Genomic DNA, 20369 nt, shown 5'->3' on the forward strand with positions numbered 1-20369 from the left:
GTATTTAAAAGTTTACCGCATGCAGCTGTAAGGCTTAAATATGCCTTTAAAATGAAAGTAAAGTTTGACACTTTGCCATGGGAACAGCGTTCGAGATATCAAAAATCCCTTCACAATTTATTATCTACAATGTCTCCGCATCATGTTGACCTCTTCTTGCATCAATCGCATGATTATTCTAGAAGGAGTATTTAAAAGAACATCGGCGTCAACTGAAAGGCTTAAATAAGCCTTTAAAATGAAAGTAAAGTTTGGCGCGATGCCATGGGAACAGCGTTCGAGATATCAAAAATCCCTTCGCAATTTATTATCTACAATGTCTCGGCATCATGTTGACCTCTTCTTGCATCAATCGCATGATTATTCTAGAAGGAGTATTTAAAAGAACATCGGCGTCAACTGAAAGGCTTAAATATGCCTTTAAAATGAAAGTAAAGTTTGGCGCGATGCCATGGGAACAGCGTTCGAGATATCAAAAATCCCTTCGCAATTTATTATCTACAATGTCTCGGCATCACGTTGACCTCTTCTTGCATCAATCGCATGATTATTCTAGAAGGAGTATTTAAAAGAACATCGGCGTCAACTGAAAGGCTTAAATAAGCCTTTAAAATGAAAGTAAAGTTTGGCGCGATGCCATGGGAACAGCGTTCGAGATATCAAAAATCCCTTCGCAATTTATCATCTACAATGTCTCGACATCATGTTGACCACTTCTGGTGTCAATCTCATGAATATTCTAGAAGGAGTATTTAAAAGAACATTGCCGTCAACTGAAAGGCTTAAATATGCCTTTAAAATGAAAGTAAAATCTGACGCGTTGCCATGGGAACAGCGTTTGAGATATCAAAAATCCCTTCGCAATTTATCATCTACAATGTCTCAGCATTATGTTGACCACTTCTGGAGTCAATCACATTATTTCCCCAGGAGAAGTATTTAAAAGTTTACCGCATACAGCTGTAAGGTTTAAATATGCCTTAAAAATGAAAGTAAAGTTTGACAGGTTGCCATGGGAACAGCGTTCGAGATAACAAAAATTCGCAATTTATCATCTACAATGTCTTGGCATCATGTTGACCACTTTTGGTGTCAATCGCATAAACATTGTAGGAGGAGTATTTAAAAGAACATCGCATGGAACTGTAAAAAAAATCCACCTTTGTGACTGACACACTTCCTGGCGCCTGGTGGTGGCGCTATACCTGGGAGTCACAATAGGCACATCGATGCGATCGGAATCTTCAGACGAACAAACACACCGCGTGTCATCACAATAAGACATTTTTTGACTTTGATATTAGACACTTCCTGTTTCTCTGATGTCGCCATAAATTTGTCGCCTCGCCATGGCAACACCGTTTGAGATATCAAAAATCCCTTCGCAATTTAGCAAGTCCAATGTCTCGACATCATGTTCACCACGTTTGGTGTCAATCGCATGCATCCTCTAGGAGGAGTATTTAAAAGTTCAACGCATGCATTTTTTAAACAATCCAAAATAGCCGACTTCCTGTTGGGCGGAGCTTAAATGTTAGAGGGCGAAAGTTGTTCGGGTCGATGAGATCTATATGCGTACCAACTCTCGTACATGTGTGTAAATTTTTGCCCGATCTGTGCCCCAATGTTTGTTTTTGCATTACAGGGGGCGCTACAGAGCCCCCTTGCCACGCCCGAGTTCCAGCCTTTGCCGGGTCCTAATGGCCGACGACTCTGACATCTCTGCCAATTTTCAAGAGTTTTTGAGTATGTTAAGACCCCCAAATTGGCCCGAAACGTAAAAAAAAAAAAAAAAAAAAAATAATAATAAAATAATAAATCCGAGCAAAAACAATAGGGCTTCGCACCATGCGGTGCAGGCCATTCTGGCCTGCTCCTCGGTGCTCGGGCCCTAATAATAAATCCAAGCAAAAACAATAGGGCTTCGCACCTACGGTGCAGGCCATTCTGGCCTGCTCCTCGGTGCTCGGGCCCTAATAAAAAATATAGCTGCAAGCAGCAATGGCGGGCCCTCGCACGTTTTTTTACCGCTACACGGTGCGTCCGAGAAAACGATGCACGGTGGGCAAGGGCCTCAAGTGGGTAAATATCAGTGGGCTATTTAATGTTGTTACTGAGCAATTTGGGGACTGTAGGTAAAAGAAACTCCACATTTTAGACAAACGGGGGCACTAGTGAGCCACTTAAGAGACACGCCTATGTCTGACCTGTTTGTGCACACTTAACAGCCGAAAACTCTGATGTGTGTGCCACATTTAAAGTTCAACTAAGCACGCCAAGAGCCTTAAACATGCCTAAAATTAAAGTAAAGTTTGACGCGTTGCCATGGGAACACCGTTCGAGATGTCAAAAATTCCTTCGCAATTTATCATCTACTATGCCTCAGCATCATGTTGACCACTTCTGGAGTCAATCGCATAAATATCCTAGAAGGAGTATTTAAAAGAACATCGGCGTCAACTGAAAGGCTTAAATATGCCTTTAAAATTAAAGTAAAGTTTGACGCGTTGCCATGGGAACAGCGTTTGAGATATCAAAAATCTCTTCGCAATTTATCATCTACAATGTCTAAGCATTATGTTGACCACTTCTGGAGTCAATCACATTATTTCCTCAGGAGGAGTATTTAAAAGTTTACCGCATGCAGCTGTAAGGCTTAAATATGCCTTTAAAATGAAAGTAAAGTTTGACACTTTGCCATGGGAACAGCGTTCGAGATATCAAAAATCCCTTCACAATTTATTATCTACAATGTCTCCGCATCATGTTGACCTCTTCTTGCATCAATCGCATGATTATTCTAGAAGGAGTATTTAAAAGAACATCGGCGTCAACTGAAAGGCTTAAATAAGCCTTTAAAATGAAAGTAAAGTTTGGCGCGATGCCATGGGAACAGCGTTCGAGATATCAAAAATCCCTTCGCAATTTATTATCTACAATGTCTCGGCATCATGTTGACCTCTTCTTGCATCAATCGCATGATTATTCTAGAAGGAGTATTTAAAAGAACATCGGCGTCAACTGAAAGGCTTAAATATGCCTTTAAAATGAAAGTAAAGTTTGGCGCGATGCCATGGGAACAGCGTTCGAGATATCAAAAATCCCTTCGCAATTTATTATCTACAATGTCTCGGCATCACGTTGACCACTTCTGGTGTCAATCTCATGAATATTCTAGAAGGAGTATTTAAAAGAACATTGCCGTCAACTGAAAGGCTTAAATATGCCTTTAAAATGAAAGTAAAATCTGACGCGTTGCCATGGGAACAGCGTTTGAGATATCAAAAATCCCTTCGCAATTTATCATCTACAATGTCTCAGCATTATGTTGACCACTTCTGGAGTCAATCACATTATTTCCCCAGGAGGAGTATTTAAAAGTTTACCGCATACAGCTGTAAGGTTTAAATATGCCTTAAAAATGAAAGTAAAGTTTGACAGGTTGCCATGGGAACAGCGTTCGAGATAACAAAAATCCCTTCGCAATTTATCATCTACAATGTCTTGGCATCATGTTGACCACTTTTGGTGTCAATCGCATAAACATTGTAGGAGGAGTATTTAAAAGAACATCGCATGGAACTGTAAAAAAAATCCACCTTTGTGACTGACACACTTCCTGGCGCCTGGTGGTGGCGCTATACCCGGGAGTCACAATAGGCACATCGATGCGATCGGAATCTTCAGACGAACAAACACACCGCGTGTCATCACAATAAGACATTTTTTGACTTTGATATTAGACACTTCCTGTTTCTCTGATGTCGCCATAAATTTGTCGCCTCGCCATGGCAACACCGTTTGAGATATCAAAAATCCCTTCGCAATTTAGCAAGTCCAATGTCTCGACATCATGTTCACCACGTTTGGTGTCAATCGCATGCATCCTCTAGGAGGAGTATTTAAAAGTTCAACGCATGCATTTTTTAAACAATCCAAAATAGCCGACTTCCTGTTGGGCGGAGCTTAAATGTTAGAGGGCGAAAGTTGTTCGGGTCGATGAGATCTATATGCGTACCAACTCTCGTACATGTGCTTACATGTTTGCCTGATCTGCGCAACAATGTTTGTTTTTGCATTACAGGGGGCGCTACAGAGCCCCCGTGCCACGCCCGTTTTCCAGCCTTTGCCCGGTCGCAATGACGGACGACTTTGACGTGTGTGCCAAATTGCAAGAGTTTTCGAGTATGTTTAGGCACCCAAAATGGCCAAAAGTGTTTAAAAAAAAAAAAAAAAAAAAAAATAAATAAATATAGCTGCAAGCAGCAATGGCGGGCCCTCGCACGTTTTTTTACCGCTACACGGTGCGTCCGAGAAAACGATGCACGGTGGGCAAGGGCATCAAGTGGGTAAATTTCAGTGGGCCATTTAATGTTGTTACTGAGCCATTTGGGGACTGTAGGTAAAAGAAACCCCACATTTTAGACAAACGGGGGCGCTAGTGAGCCACTTAAGAGACACGCCTATTTCTGACCTGTTTGTGCACACTTAACAGCCGACAACTCTAATGTGTGTGCCGACTTTTAGGTTAATCTAAGCACGCCAAGAGTCCTAAATATGCCTGAAATAAATGTACGTTTGGGGCGTTGCCATGGGAACAGCGTTCGAGATATCAAAAATCCCTTCGCAATTTATCATCTACTATGTCTCGGCATCATGTTGACCACTTCTGGTGTCAATCTCATGAATATTCTAGAAGGAGTATTTAAAAGAACATCGGCGTCAACTTAAAGGCTTAAATAAGCCTTTAAAATGAAAGTAAAGTTTGACGCGTTGCCATGGGAACAGCGTTTGAGATATCAAAAATCCCTTCGCAATTTATCATCTACAATGTCTCGGCATCATGTTGACCACTTCTGGTGTCAATCTCATGAATATTCTAGAAGGAGTATTTAAAAGAACATTGGCGTCAACTTAAAGGCTTAAATAAGCCTTTAAAATGAAAGTAAAGTTTGACGCGTTGCCATGGGAACAGCGTTTGAGATATCAAAAATCCCTTCGCAGTTTATCATCTACAATGTCTCAGCATTATGTTGACCACTTCTGGAGTCAATCACATTATTTCCTCAGGAGGAGTATTTAAAAGTTTACCGCATGCAGCTGTAAGGTTTAAATATGCCTTAAAAATGAAAGTAAAGTTTGACTGGTTGCCATGGGAACAGCGTTAGAGATATCAAAAATCCCTTCGCAATTTATCATCTACAATGTCTCGGCATCATGTTGACCACTTCTTGTGTCAATCGCATGAAAATTGTAGAAGGAGTATTTAAAAGAACATCGCATGGAACTGTAAGGCTTAAATATGCCTTAAAAATGAAAGTAAAGTTTGACAGGTTTTCATGGGAACAGCGTTCGAGATATCAAAAATCCCTTCGCAATTTATCATCTACAATGTCTTGGCATCATGTTGACCACTTTTGGTGTGAATCGCATAAACATTCTAGGAGGAGTATTTAAAAGAACATCGCATGGAACTGTCAAAAAAAATCCACCTTTGTGACTGACAGACTTCCTGGTGCCTGGTGGTGGCGCTATACCCGGTAGTCACAATAGGCACATCGATGCGATCGGAATCTTCAGACGAACAAACACACCGCGTGTCATCACAATAAGACATTTTTTGCCTTAGATATTAGACACTTCCTGTTTCTCTGATGTCGCCATAAATTTGTCGCCTCGCCATGGCAGAACCGTTCGAGATATCAAAAATCCCTTCGCAATTTAGCAAGTCTAATGTCTCGACACCATGTTCACCACGTTTGGTGTCAATCGCATGAATCCCCTGGGAGGAGTATATAAAAGTTCAACACATGCATTTTTTAAACAATCCAAAATAGCCGACTTCCTGTTGGGCGGAGCTTAAATGTTAGAGGGCGAAAGTTGTTCGGGTCGATGAGATCTATAAGCGTACCAAGTCTCGTACATGTGCGTACATTTTTGCCCGATCTGTGCATCAATGTTTTTTTTTGCATTACAGGGGGCGCTACAGAGCCCCTGTGCCACGCCCGTGTTCCAGCCTTTGGATTTCTGCGATGACGGACGACTCTGACGTCTGTGCCAATTTTCAAGAGTTTTCGCGTATGTTAAGGCCCCCAAAAAGTCCAAAAGTGTTAAAAAAAAAAAAAAAAAAAAAAAAAAAAATAATAATAAAAATAAATATAGCTGCAAGCAGCAATGGCGGGCCCTCGCACGTTTTTTTACCGCTACACGGTGCGTCCGAGAAAACGATGCACGGTGGGCAAGCGCATCAAGTGGGTAAATATCAGTGGGCTATTTAATGTTGTTACAGAGCCATTTGGGGACTGTAGGTAAAAGAAACACCACATTTTAGACAAACAGGGGCGCTAGTGAGCCACTTAAGAGACACGCCTATATCTGACCTTTTTGTGCACACTTAACAGCTGACAACTCTGATGTGTGTGCCAACTTTAAGGTTAATCTACTCACGCCAAGAGCCTTAAATATGCCTCAAATAAAAGGAAAGTTTGTGGCGTTGCCATGGGAACAACGTTCGAGATATCAAAAATCCCTTCGCAATTTATCATCTACAATGTCTCAGCATCATGTTGACCACTTCTGGTGTTAATCGCATGAATATCCTAGAAGGAGTATTTAAAGGAACATCGGCGTCAACTGAAAGGCTTAAATATGCCTTTAAAATGAAAGTAAAGTTTGACAGGTTGCCATGGGAACAGCGTTCGAGATATCAAAAATCCCTTCGCAATTTATCATCTACAATGTCTCGACATCATGTTGACTACTTCTTGGGTCAAACGCATGAAAATCCTAGAAGGAGTATTTAAAAGAACATCGCATGGAACTGTCAAAAAAATCCAGCTTTGTGACTGACACACTTCCTGGCGCCTGGTGGTGGCGCTATACCCGGGAGTCACAATAGGCACATCGATGCGATCGGAATCTTCAGGCGAACAAACACCCCGCTTGGCATCGCAATAAGAAATTTTTTGCCTTAGATATTAGACACTTCCTGTTTCTCTGATTTCGCCATAAATTTGTCGCCTCGCCATGGCAGAACCGTTCGAGATATCAAAAATCCCTTCGCAATTTAGCAAGTCCAATGTCTCGACATCATGTTCACCACGTTTGGTGTCAATCCCATGAATCCACTAGGAGGAGTATTTAAAAGTTCAACGCATTCATTTTTTAAACAATCCAAAATAGCCGACTTCCTGTTGGGCGGAGCTTAAATCTTAGAGTGCGAAAGTTGTTCGGGTCGATGAGATCTATATGCGTACCAACTCCCGTACATGTGCGTACATTTTTGCCCGATCTGTGCATCAATGTTATTTTTTTGCATTAAAGGGGGCACTACAGAGCTCCCTTGCCACGCCCATATTCCAGCCTTTGCATGAGCCTAGTGGCACGTGACTTTGACATCTGTGCCAAATTTCCGTTGTTTTCGAGCATGTTAAGGCACCCAAAGTGCACGCCAAGAGCTTAAATATGCCTGAAAATGAAAGTAAAGTTTGACGTGTTGCCATGGGAACAGCGTTCGAGATATCAAAAATCCCTTCGCAATTTATCATCTACAATGTCTCTGCATCGTGTTGACCGCTTTTGGTGTCAATCGCATGAAAATCCTAGGAGGAGTATTTAAAAGTTCACCATATGCAACTGTCAAGAAATCCACCTTTTGTGACTGCCACACTTCCTGGTGCCTGTTGGTGGCGCTATACCCGAGACTCAAAATAGGCACATCGATGCGATCGGAATCCTTGGCCGAACATACACACTGCGTTTCATCCCAATAAGACATTTTTTGCTTTAGATATTAGACACTTCCTGTTTCATTGAATTCGCCATAAATTTGTCGCCTCGTCATGGCAACACCGTTTGAGATATCAAAAATCCCTTCGCAATTTAGCAAGTCCAATGTCTCAGCATCATGTTCACTACGTTTGGTGTCAATCGGATGAATTCCCTAGGAGAAGTATTTAAAAGTTCATGACTGACACACTTCCTGGCGCCTGGTGGTGGCGCTATACCCGGGAGTCACAATAGGCACATCGATGCGATCGGAATCTTCAGACGAACAAACACCCCGCATGGCATCACAATAAGACATTTTTTACCTTAGATATTAAACACTTCCTGTTTCTCTGATTTCGCCACAACTTTGTCGCCTCGCCATGGCAGAACCGTTCGAGATATCAAAAATCCCTTCGCAATTTAGCAAGTACAATGTCTCGACATCATGATCACCACATTTGGTGTCATTCGCACGAATCCCCTGGGAGGAGTATTTAAAAGTTCAACGCATACATTTTTTAAACAGTCCAAAATAGCCGACTTCCTGTTGGGCGGAGCTTAAATGTTAGAGGGCGAAAGTTGTTCGGGTCGATGAGATCTATAAGCGTACCAAGTCTCGTACATGTGCGTACATTTTTGCCCGATCTGTGCATCAATGTTTTTTTTTGCATTACAGGGGGCGCTACAGAGCCCCTGTGCCACGCCCGTGTTCCAGCCTTTGGATTTCTGCGATGACGGACGACTCTGACGTCTGTGCCAATTTTCAAGAGTTTTCGAGTATGTTAAGGCCCCCAAAAAGTCCAAAAGTGTTAAAAAAAAAAAATAAAAAAAAAAAAAAAAATAATAATAAATTCTAACAAAACCAATAGGGCTTCGCACCATTCGGTGCAGGCCATTCTGGCCTGCTCCTCGGTGCTCGAGCCCTAATAAATCCGAGCAAAAACAATAGGGCTTCGCACCTACGGTGCAGGCCATTCTGGCCTGCTCCTCAGTGCTCGAGCCCTAACAAGCAGCAATGGCGGGCCCTCGCACGTTTTTTTACCGCTACACGGTGCGTCCGAGAAAACGATGCACGGTGGGCAAGGGCATCAAGTGGGTAAACATCAGTGGGCTATTTAATGTTGTTACTGAGCCATTTGGGGACTGTAGCTAAAAGAAACCCCACATTTTAGACAAACGGGGGCACTAGTGAGCAACTTAAAAGACACGCCTATGTCTGACCTGTTTGTGCACACTTAACAGCCGACAACTCTGATGTGTGTGCCAACTTTAAGGTTAATCTAAGCACGTCAAGAGCCTTAAATGTGCCTGAAATAAAAGTAAAATTTGCGGCGTTGCCATGGGAACAGCGTTTGAGATATCAAAAATCCCTTCGCAATTTATCATCTACTATGTCTCGGCATCATGTTGACCACTTTTGGTGTCAATTGCATGAATATTCTAGAAGGGGTATTTAAAGAAACAACGGCGTCAACTGAAAGGCTTAAATATGCTTTTCAAAATGAAATTAAAGTTTGACACGTTGCCATGGGAACAGCGATCAAGATATCAAAAATCCCTTCGCAATTTATAATCTACTATGTCTCGACATCATGTAGACTACTTCTGGAGTCAATCGCATGAATATTCTAGAAGGAGTATTTAAAAAAACATTGGCGTCAACTGAAAGGCTTAAATATGCCTTTAAAATGAAAGTAAAGTCTTACGCATTGCCATGGAAACAGCGTTTGAGATATCAAAAATCCCTTCGCAATTTATCATCTACAATGTCTCAGCATTATGTAGACCACTTTTGGTGTCAATCACAATATTTCCTCAGGAGGAGTATTTAAAAGTTTACCGCATGCAGCTGTAAGGTTTAAATATGCCTTAAAAATGAAAGTAAAGTTTGACGCGTTGCCATGGGAACAGCGTTCAAGATATCAAAAATCCCTTCGCAATTTATCATCTACAATGTCTCAGCATCATGTTGACCACTTTTGGTGTCAATCACATGAAAATCCTAGAAGGAGTATTTAAAAGAGCATCGCATGGAACTGTAAGGCTTAAATATGCCTTTAAAATGAAAGTAAAGTTTGACAGGTTGCCATGGGAACAGCGTTCGAGATATCAAAAATCCCTTCGCAATTTATCATCTACAATGTCTCGGCATCATGTTGACCACTTCTTGTGTCAATCGCATGAAAATCCTAGAAGGAGTATTTAAAAGAACATCGCATGGAACTGTCAAAAAAATCCAGCTTTGTGACTGACACACTTCCTGGCGCCTGGTGGTGGCGCTATACCCGGCAGTCACAATAGGAACATCGATGCGATCGGAATCTTCAGACGAACAAACACCCCGCATGGCATCACAATAAGATATTTTTTGCCTTAGATATTAGACACTTCCTGTTTCTCTGATTTCGCCATAAATTTGTCGGCTCGCCATGGCAGAACCGTTCGAGATATCAAAAATCCCTTCGCAATTTAGCAAGTACAATGTCTCGGCATCATGATCACCACGTTTGGTGTCATTTGCATGAATCCCCTAGGAGGAGTATTTAAAAGTTCACCGCATGCATTTTTTAAACAATCCAAAATAGCCGACTTCCTGTTGGGCGGAGCTTAAATGTTAGAGGGCGGAAGTGTTCGGGTTGATGAGAACTATATGCGTACCAACTCTCGTACATGTGCGTACATGTTTGCCCGATCTGTGCAACAATGTTTGTTTTTGCATTAAAGGGGGCGCTACAGAGCTCCCTTGCCACGCCCGAGTTCCAGCCTTTGCCGGGTCCTAATGGCCGACGACTCTGACATCTCTGCCAATTTTCAAGAGTTTTTGAGTATGTTAAGGCCCCCAAATTGCCCCGAAACGTAAAAAAAATAATAAAAAAATAATAATAAATTCGAGCAAAAACAATAGGGCTTCGCACCTTTCGGTGCAGGCCATTCTGGCCTGCTCCTCGGTGCTCGGGCCCTAATAATAAATCCAAGCAAAAACAATAGGGCTTCGCACCTTTCGGTGCAGGCCATTCTGGCCTGCTCCTCGGTGCTCGGGCCCTAAATATAGCTGCAAGCAGCAATGGCGGGCCTTCGCACGTTTTTTTTATCGCTACACGATGCGTCCGAGAAAACGATGCACGGTTGGCAAGGGCATCAAGTGGGTAAATATCAGTGGGCTATTTAATGTTGTTACTGACCCATTTGGGGACTGTAGGTAAAAGAAACCCCACTCTTTTTGACAAACGGGGGCACTAGTGAGCCACCTAAGAGACACGCCTATGTCTGACCTTTTTGTGCACACTTAACAGCCGACAACTCTGATGTGTGTGCCAAATTTAAGGTTAATCTAAGCACGTCAAGAGCCTTAAATATGCCTGAAATAAAATTAAAGTTTGCGGCGTTGCCATGGGAACAGCGTTCGAGATATCAAAAATCCCTTTGCAATTTATCATCTACTATGCCTCAGCATCATGTTGACCACTTCTGGAGTCAATCGCATGAATATTCTAGAAGGAGTATTTAAAGGGACATTGGCATCAACTGAAAGGCTTAAATATGCCTTTAAAATGAAAGTAAACTTTGACGCGTTGCCATGGGAACAGCGTTTGAGATATCAAAAATCCCTTCGCAATTTATCATCTACAATGTCTCAGCATTATGTAGACCACTTTTGGTGTCAATCACAATATTTCCTCAGGAGGAGTATTTAAAAGTTTACCGCATGCAGCTGTAAGGTTTAAATATGCCTTAAAAATGAAAGTAAAGTTTGACGCGTTGCCATGGGAACAGCGTTCAAGATATCAAAAATCCCTTCGCAATTTATCATCTACAATGTCTCAGCATCATGTTGACCACTTTTGGTGTCAATCACATGAAAATCCTAGAAGGAGTATTTAAAAGAGCATCGCATGGAACTGTAAGGCTTAAATATGCCTTTAAAATGAAAGTAAAGTTTGACAGGTTGCCATGGGAACAGCGTTCGAGATATCAAAAATCCCTTCGCAATTTATCATCTACAATGTCTCGGCATCATGTTGACCACTTCTTGTGTCAATCGCATGAAAATCCTAGAAGGAGTATTTAAAAGAACATCGCATGGAACTGTCAAAAAAATCCAGCTTTGTGACTGACACACTTCCTGGCGCCTGGTGGTGGCGCTATACCCGGCAGTCACAATAGGAACATCGATGCGATCGGAATCTTCAGACGAACAAACACCCCGCATGGCATCACAATAAGATATTTTTTGCCTTAGATATTAGACACTTCCTGTTTCTCTGATTTCGCCATAAATTTGTCGGCTCGCCATGGCAGAACCGTTCGAGATATCAAAAATCCCTTCGTAATTTAGCAAGTACAATGTCTCGGCATCATGATCACCACGTTTGGTGTCATTTGCATGAATCCCCTAGGAGGAGTATTTAAAAGTTCACCGCATGCATTTTTTAAACAATCCAAAATAGCTGACTTCCTGTTGGGCGGAGCCTAAATGTTAGAGGGCGGAAGTGTTCGGGTTGATGAGAACTATATGCGTACCAACTCTCGTACATGTGCGTACATGTTTGCCCGATCTGTGCAACAATGTTTGTTTTTGCATTAAAGGGGGCGCTACAGAGCTCCCTTGCCACGCCCGAGTTCCAGCCTTTGCCGGGTCCTAATGGCCGACGACTCTGACATCTCTGCCAATTTTCAAGAGTTTTTGAGTATGTTAAGGCCCCCAAATTGCCCCGAAACGTAAAAAAAATAATAAAAAAAAAAAAAAAAATTCGAGCAAAAACAATAGGGCTTCGCACCTTTCGGTGCAGGCCATTCTGGCCTGCTCCTCGGTGCTCGGGCCCTAATAATAAATCCAAGCAAAAACAATAGGGCTTCGCACCTTTCGGTGCAGGCCATTCTGGCCTGCTCCTCGGTGCTCGGGCCCTAAATATAGCTGCAAGCAGCAATGGCGGGCCTTCGCACGTTTTTTTTATCGCTACACGATGCGTCCGAGAAAACGATGCACGGTTGGCAAGGGCATCAAGTGGGTAAATATCAGTGGGCTATTTAATGTTGTTACTGACCCATTTGGGGACTGTAGGTAAAAGAAACCCCACTCTTTTTGACAAACGGGGGCACTAGTGAGCCACCTAAGAGACACGCCTATGTCTGACCTTTTTGTGCACACTTAACAGCCGACAACTCTGATGTGTGTGCCAAATTTAAGGTTAATCTAAGCACGTCAAGAGCCTTAAATATGCCTGAAATAAAATTAAAGTTTGCGGCGTTGCCATGGGAACAGCGTTCGAGATATCAAAAATCCCTTTGCAATTTATCATCTACTATGCCTCAGCATCATGTTGACCACTTCTGGAGTCAATCGCATGAATATTCTAGAAGGAGTATTTAAAGGGACATTGGCATCAACTGAAAGGCTTAAATATGCCTTTAAAATGAAAGTAAACTTTGACGCGTTGCCATGGGAACAGCGTTTGAGATATCAAAAATCCCTTCGCAATTTATCATCTACAATCTCTCGGCTTCATGTTGACCACTTTTGGTGTCAATTGCATGATTTTTCTAGAAGGAGTATTTAAAAGAACATAGCATGAAACTGTCAAAAAAAATCCAGCTTTGTGACTGACACACTTCCTGGCGCCTGGTGGTGGCGCTATACCCGGGAGTCACAATAGGCACATCGATGCGATCGGAATCTTCAGACGAACAAACACACCCGCATGGCATCACAAGAAGACATTTTTTGCTTTAGATATTAGACACTTCCTGTTTTTCTGATTTCGCCACAACTTTGTAGCCAGGCCATGGCAGAACCGTTCGAGATATCAAAAATCCCTTCGCAATTTATTATCTACAAGGTCTCGGCATCATATTTACCACGTTAGGTGTCATTCGCACGAAACCCCTAGGAGGAGTAGTTAAAAGTTCACCACATGCATTTTTTAAACAATCCAAAATAGCCGACTTCCTGTTGGGCGGAGCTAAAATGTTTGAGTGTGAAAGTTGTTTGGGTCGATGCGATCTATATGCGTACCAACTCTCGTACATGTGCGTACATGTTTGCTCGATCTGTGCCCCAATGTTTGTTTTTGCATTACAGGGGGAGCTACAGAGCTCCCTTGCCACGCCCATATTCCAGCATTTGCATGAGCCTAGTGGCACGTGACTTTGACATCTGTGCCAAATGTCCGTTGTTTTCGAGCATGTTAAGGCACCCAAAGTGCACGCCAAGAGCTTAAATATGCCTGAAAATGAAAGTAAAGTTTGACGTGTTGCCATGGGAGTAGCATTCGAGATATCAAAAATCCCTTCGCAATTTATCATCTACAATGTCTCAGCATCATGTTGACCACTTTTGGTGTCATCTGCATGAAAATCCTAGGATAAGTATTTAAAAGTTCACCACATGCAACTGTCAAGAAATCCACCTTTTGTGACTGCCACACTTCCTGGTGCCTGTTGGTGGCGTTATACCCGAGACTCAAAATAGGCACATCGATGCGATCGGAATCCTTGGCCGAACATACACACTGCGTTTCATCCCAATAAGACATTTTTTGCTTTAGATATTAGACACTTCCTGTTTCATTGAATTCGCCATAAATTTGTCGCCTCGTCATGGCAACACCGTTTGAGATATCAAAAATCCCTTCGCAATTTAGCAAGTCCAATGTCTCAGTATCATGTTCACCACGTTTGGTGTCAATCGTATGAATTACCTAGGAGTAGTATTTAAAAGTTCATGACTGACACACTTCTTGGCGCCTGGTGGTGGCGCTATACCCGGGAGTCACAATAGGCACATCGATGCGATCGGAATCTTCAGACGTACAAACATCCCGCATGGCATCACAATAAGACATTTTTTACCTTAGATATTAAACACTTCCTGTTTCTCTGATTTCGCCACAACTTTGTCGCCTCGCCATGGCAGAACCGTTCGAGATATCAAAAATCCCTTCGCAATTTAGCAAGTACAATGTCTCGACATCATGATCACCACGTTTGGTGTCATTCGCATGAATCCCCTAGGAGGAGTATTTAAAAGTTCACCGCATGCATTTTTTAAACAATCCAAAATAGCCGACTTCCTGTTGGGCGGAGCTTAAATGTTAGAGGGCGAAAGTTGTTCGGGTCGATGAGATCTATATGCGTACCAACTCCCGTACATGTGGGTACATGTTTGTCCGATCTGTGCACCAATGTTTTTTTTTTCATTACAGGGGGCGCTACAGAGTTTTCGAGTATGTTAAGGCACCCAAAATGCCCAAAAGTGTTAAAAAAAATAAATAAATAATAATAATAATAATAATTAAAACTGCAAGCAGTGATGGAAGGGCCCTCGCACGCATGTGCACCGCCACTCTATGGCCTTAGTAAAGCAATGAACCAGGGGGATTGAAATTTCAGTGGGTAAATATATGCGGATATTCAAAGGAACTTTGAAGTGCCACACCTCCTTTGTGCAGCAGGTGGCGCTATGATTGTAATTGATTGTTGTAACATTGATGTGTTGAGGCCAGGACCCTTGTCAAACGTATGATGTCTGTGACAGGTCGGACATTGCATGCCTGAGTTACAACAGCTTTCTCATGGCGAAACATCACTCTTTGCGAGGCCGCCACGGACACGCCCTTCAACGAAAAGTCAAGATCTTCGCAATTTATCATCGCAAAGGGCTTAAGATCAGTCTCACCTGATATGATAATGATTTGATTAAATCTCTGAGAACAGTGAATCACAGCGTAAAACAAGGCATTTCCTGCTACCTCTAGGTGGCGCTAGGACTGAAGCTGAATATTGGCATTAAAATGTGTTCAGGCCAAGACTCTTATCAAACATGTCAAGTGTGGGGCAGATTGGACATTGTATGCCTTAGTTATAACAACTTCCTGTTTCATGGCGAAAACGCTGAAATTTGTCAGGCCGCCACGGACACACCTTCCAACGAAAAGTCAAAAGCTCCGCAATTTAACATCTCAAAGGCCTTTAGATGAGATTGACCAAATATGATGACAATCTAACAAAATCTCTAGGAGGAGTTCGTTAAAGTACGAAGCCTGGAAATGACAAAATTTGCACAGAAATCACAGCAAAAATTCAAAATGGCTGACTTCCTGTGAGGTTTAGAGCTTCACTCCAAGAGACTTTTTTGTAGGTCTTGGGGTGACATATGACCCTACCAAATTTCGTATCTGTAGGATTTTCGTAGCGGCGGGGCTGTTCTCTTGAAATTTTGCAGGTGGCGCTATCGAGCCATTTCTGCACGCCCACTTCTGGCGCCTATGCCACATGTAAATTTTTGCCACTTCTGACGTGTGTGCAACGTTTTATGACTTTTTGAGCTTGTTTAGCCTGTCAAAATGCGATTCATTTAGCGATACTTTGCCAGGCCGCCACGGACACGCCCTTTAATGAAAAGTCAAGGTCGTTGCTTTTTATTATCACACAAGGTCTTGAGATTACACTGGTGAAATATGATGTTGATATGGTTAAATACCTAAGAGCAGTAAGTCACAGCGTCAAACATGGTATTTCCTGCTGCCTCTAGGTGGCGCTATGAGTGTAACTGAATTATGCCATGTTGATGTGTTCAGGCCTGGACCCTTATCAAACGTGTGAAGTCAGGGGCAGATCGGACAATGTATGCCTGAATTACATCAGCTTCCTGTTTCATGGCGAAACATTACACTTTGCCAGGCCGCCACGGACACGCCCTCCAATGAAAAGTCAAAAGCTCCGCAATTTAGCATCGCAAAGGCCTTTAGATGATACTGACCAAATATGATGATGATCGGATTAAATCTCTAGGAGGAGTTCGTTAAAGTACGACGCTTGGAAATGTCAAAAAATGACAGAGAAAATTCAAAATGGCTGACTTCCTGTGGGGTTTAGAGCTTAGCTCCAAGAGACTTTTTTGTAGGTCTTGGAGTAATAGATGATCCTACCAAATTTCGTATCTGTAAGTTTTTCGTAGTGGGGGGGGCTGTTCTCTTGAAATTTTGCAGGTGGCGCTATCGAGCCAATTTTACACGCCCACTTCTGACGTCTATACTACATGTAAATTTTCGCCACTTCTGACGCGTGTGCAAATTTTCATGAGTTTTCGGGTATGTTTAGGCATTCAAAAATGTGATCCATTTCGGAGAAGAAGAAGAAGAAGAAGAAGAAGAAGAAAAAGAAGAATAATAATAATAAACGGAGCAAAAACAATAGGGTCCTCACACCCTGGTGTGCTCGGGCCCTAATTAAAACTGCAAGCAGTGATGGAAGGGCCCTCGCACGCATGTGCACCGCCACTCTATGGCCTTAGTAAAGCAATGAACCAGGGGGATTGAAATTTCAGTGGGTAAATATAGGCGGATATTCAAAGGAACTTTGAAGTGCCACACCTCCTTTGTGCAGCAGGTGGCGCTATGATTGTATTTGATTGTTGTAACATTGATGTGTTGAGGCCAGGACCGTTGTCAAACGTATGATGTCTGTGACAGGTCGGACATTGCATGCCTGAGTTACAACAGCTTTCTCATGGCGAAACATCACTCTTTGCGAGGCCGCCACGGACACGCCCTTCAACGAAAAGTCAAGATCTTCGCAATTTATCATCGCAAAGGGCTTAAGATCAGTCTCACCTGATATGATAATGATTTGATTAAATCTCTGAGAACAGTGAATCACAGCGTAAAACAATGCATTTCCTGCTACCTCTAGGTGGCGCTAGGACTGAAGCTGAATATTGGCATTGAAATGTGTTCAGGCCAAGACTCTTATCAAACATGTGAAGTGTGGGGCAGATTGGACATTGTATGCCTTAGTTATAACAACTTCCTGTTTCATGGCGAAAACGCTGAAATTTGTCAGGCCGCCACGGACACACCTTCCAACGAAAAGTCAAAAGCTCCGCAATTTAACATCGCAAAGGCCTTTAGATGAGATTGACCGAAATATGATGACGATCTGACAAAATCTCTAGGAGGAGTTCGTTAAAGTACGAAGCCTGGAAATGACAAAATTTGCACAGAAATCACAGCAAAAATTCAAAATGGCTGACCTCCTGTGAGGTTTAGAGCTTCACTCCAAGAGACTTTTTTGTAGGTCTTGGGGTGATATATGACCCTACCAAATTTCGTTTCTGTAGGATTTTCGTAGCGGCGGGACTGTTCTCTTGAAATTTTGCAGGTGGCGCTATCGAGCCATTTCTGCATGCCCACTTCTGGCGCCTATGCCACATGTAAACTTTGCCACTTCTGACGTGTGTGCAACGTTTTATGACTTTTTGAGGTTGTGTAGCCTGTCAAAATGCGATTCAATTAGCGATACTTTGCCAGGCCGCCACGGACACGCCCTTTAATGAAAAGTCAAGGTCGTTGCTTTTTATCATCACACAAGGTCTTGAGATTACACTGGTGAAATATGATGTTGATATGGTTAAATACCTAGGAGCAGTAAGTCACAGCGTCAAACATGGTATTTCCTGCTGCCTCTAGGTGGCGCTATGACTGTTACTGAATTATGCCATGTTGATGTGTTCAGGCCTGGACCCTTATCAAACGTGTGAAGTCAGGGGCAGATTGGACAATGTATGCCTGAATTACATCAGCTTCCTGTTTCATGGCGAAACATTACACTTTGCCAGGCCGCCACGGACACGCCCTCCAATGAAAAGTCAAAAGCTCCGCAATTTAGCATCGCAAAGGCCTTTAGATGATACTGACCAATTATGATGATGATCGGATTAAATCTCTAGGAGGAGTTCGTTAAAGTACGACGCTTGGAAATGTCAAAAAATGACAGAGAAAATTCAAAATGGCTGACTTCCTGTGGGGTTTAGAGCTTAGCTCCAAGAGACTTTTTTGTAGGTCTTGGAGTAATAGATGATCCTACCAAATTTCGTATCTGTAAGTTTTTCGTAGTGGGGGGGCTGTTCTCTTGAAATTTTGCAGGTGGCGCTATCGAGCCATTTTTACACGCCCACTTCTGACGCCTATACTACATGTAAATTTTCGCCACTTCTGACGCGTGTGCAAATTTTCATGAGTTTTCGGGTATGTTTAGGCCCTCAAAAATGCGATCCATTTCGGAGAAGAAGAAGAAGAAGAAGAAGAAGAAGAAGAAGAAGAAGAAGAAGAATTAAAACTGCAAGCAGTGATGGAAGGGCCCTCGCACGCATGTGCACCGCCACTCTATGGCTTAGTAAAGCAATGAACCAGGGGGATTGAAATTTCAGTGGGTAGATATAGGCGGATATTCAAAGGAACTTTGAAGTGCCACACCTCCTTTGTGCAGCAGATGGCGCTATGATTGTGATTGATTGTTGTAACATTGATGTGTTGAGGCCAGGACCCTTGTCAAACGTATGATGTCTGTGACAGGTCGGACATTGCATGCCTGAGTTACAACAGCTTTCTAATGGCGAAACATCACTTTTTGCGAGGCCGCCACGGACACGCCCTTCAACGAAAAGTCAAGATCTTCGCAATTTATCATCGCAAAGGGCTTAAGATCAGTCTCACCTGATATGATAATGATTTGATTAAATCTCTGAGAACAGTGAATCACAGCGTAAAACAAGGCATTTCCTGCTACCTCTAGGTGGCGCTAGGACTGAAGCTGAATATTGGCATTAAAATGTGTTCAGGCCAAGACTTATATCAAACGTGTTAAGTGTGGGGCAGATTGGACATTGTATGCCTTAGTTATAACAACTTCCTGTTTCATGGCGAAAACGCTGAAATTTGTCAGGCCGCCACGGACACACCTTCCAACGAAAAGTCAAAAGCTCCGCAATTTAACATCGCAAAGGCCTTTAGATGAGATTGACCAAATATGATGACGATCTGACAAAATCTCTAGGAGGAGTTCGTTAAAGTACGAAGCCTGGAAATGACAAAATTTGCACAGAAATCACAGCAAAAATTAAAAATGGCTGACTTCCTGTGAGGTTTAGAGCTTCGCTCCAAGAGACTTTTTTGTAGGTCTTGGGGTGATATATGACCCTACCAAATTTCGTATCTGTATGTTTTTCGTAGTGGGGGGGCTGTTCTCTTGAAATTTTGCAGGTGGCGCTATCGAGCCATTTGTAGACGCCCACTTCTGACGCCTATACTACATGTAAATTTTCGCCACTTCGGACGCGTGTGCAAATTTTCATGAGTTTTCGAGTATGTTTAGGCCCTCAAAAATGCGATCCTTTTCGGAGAAGAAGAATAAGAATAATAATAATAATAATAAACGGAGCAAAAACAATAGGGTCCTCACACCCTGGTGTGCTCGGGCCCTAATTAAAACTGCAAGCAGTGATGGAAGGGCCCTCGCACGCATGTGCACCGCCACTCTATGGCCTTAGTAAAGCAATGAACCAGGGGGATTGAAATTTCAGTGGGTAAATATAGGCGGATATTCAAAGGAACTTTGAAGTGCCACACCTCCTTTGTGCAGCAGGTGGCGCTATGATTGTATTTGATTGTTGTAACATTGATGTGTTGAGGCCAGGACCCTTGTCAAACGTATGATGTCTGTGACAGGTCGGACATTGCATGCCTGAGTTACAACAGCTTTCTCATGGAGAAACATCACTCTTTGCGAGGCCGCCACGGACACGCCCTTCAACGAAAAGTCAA

Source organism: Paramisgurnus dabryanus, chromosome 7 (genome assembly GCF_030506205.2).
Source record: "Paramisgurnus dabryanus chromosome 7, PD_genome_1.1, whole genome shotgun sequence".
Classification (NCBI taxonomy): domain Eukaryota; kingdom Metazoa; phylum Chordata; class Actinopteri; order Cypriniformes; family Cobitidae; genus Paramisgurnus; species Paramisgurnus dabryanus.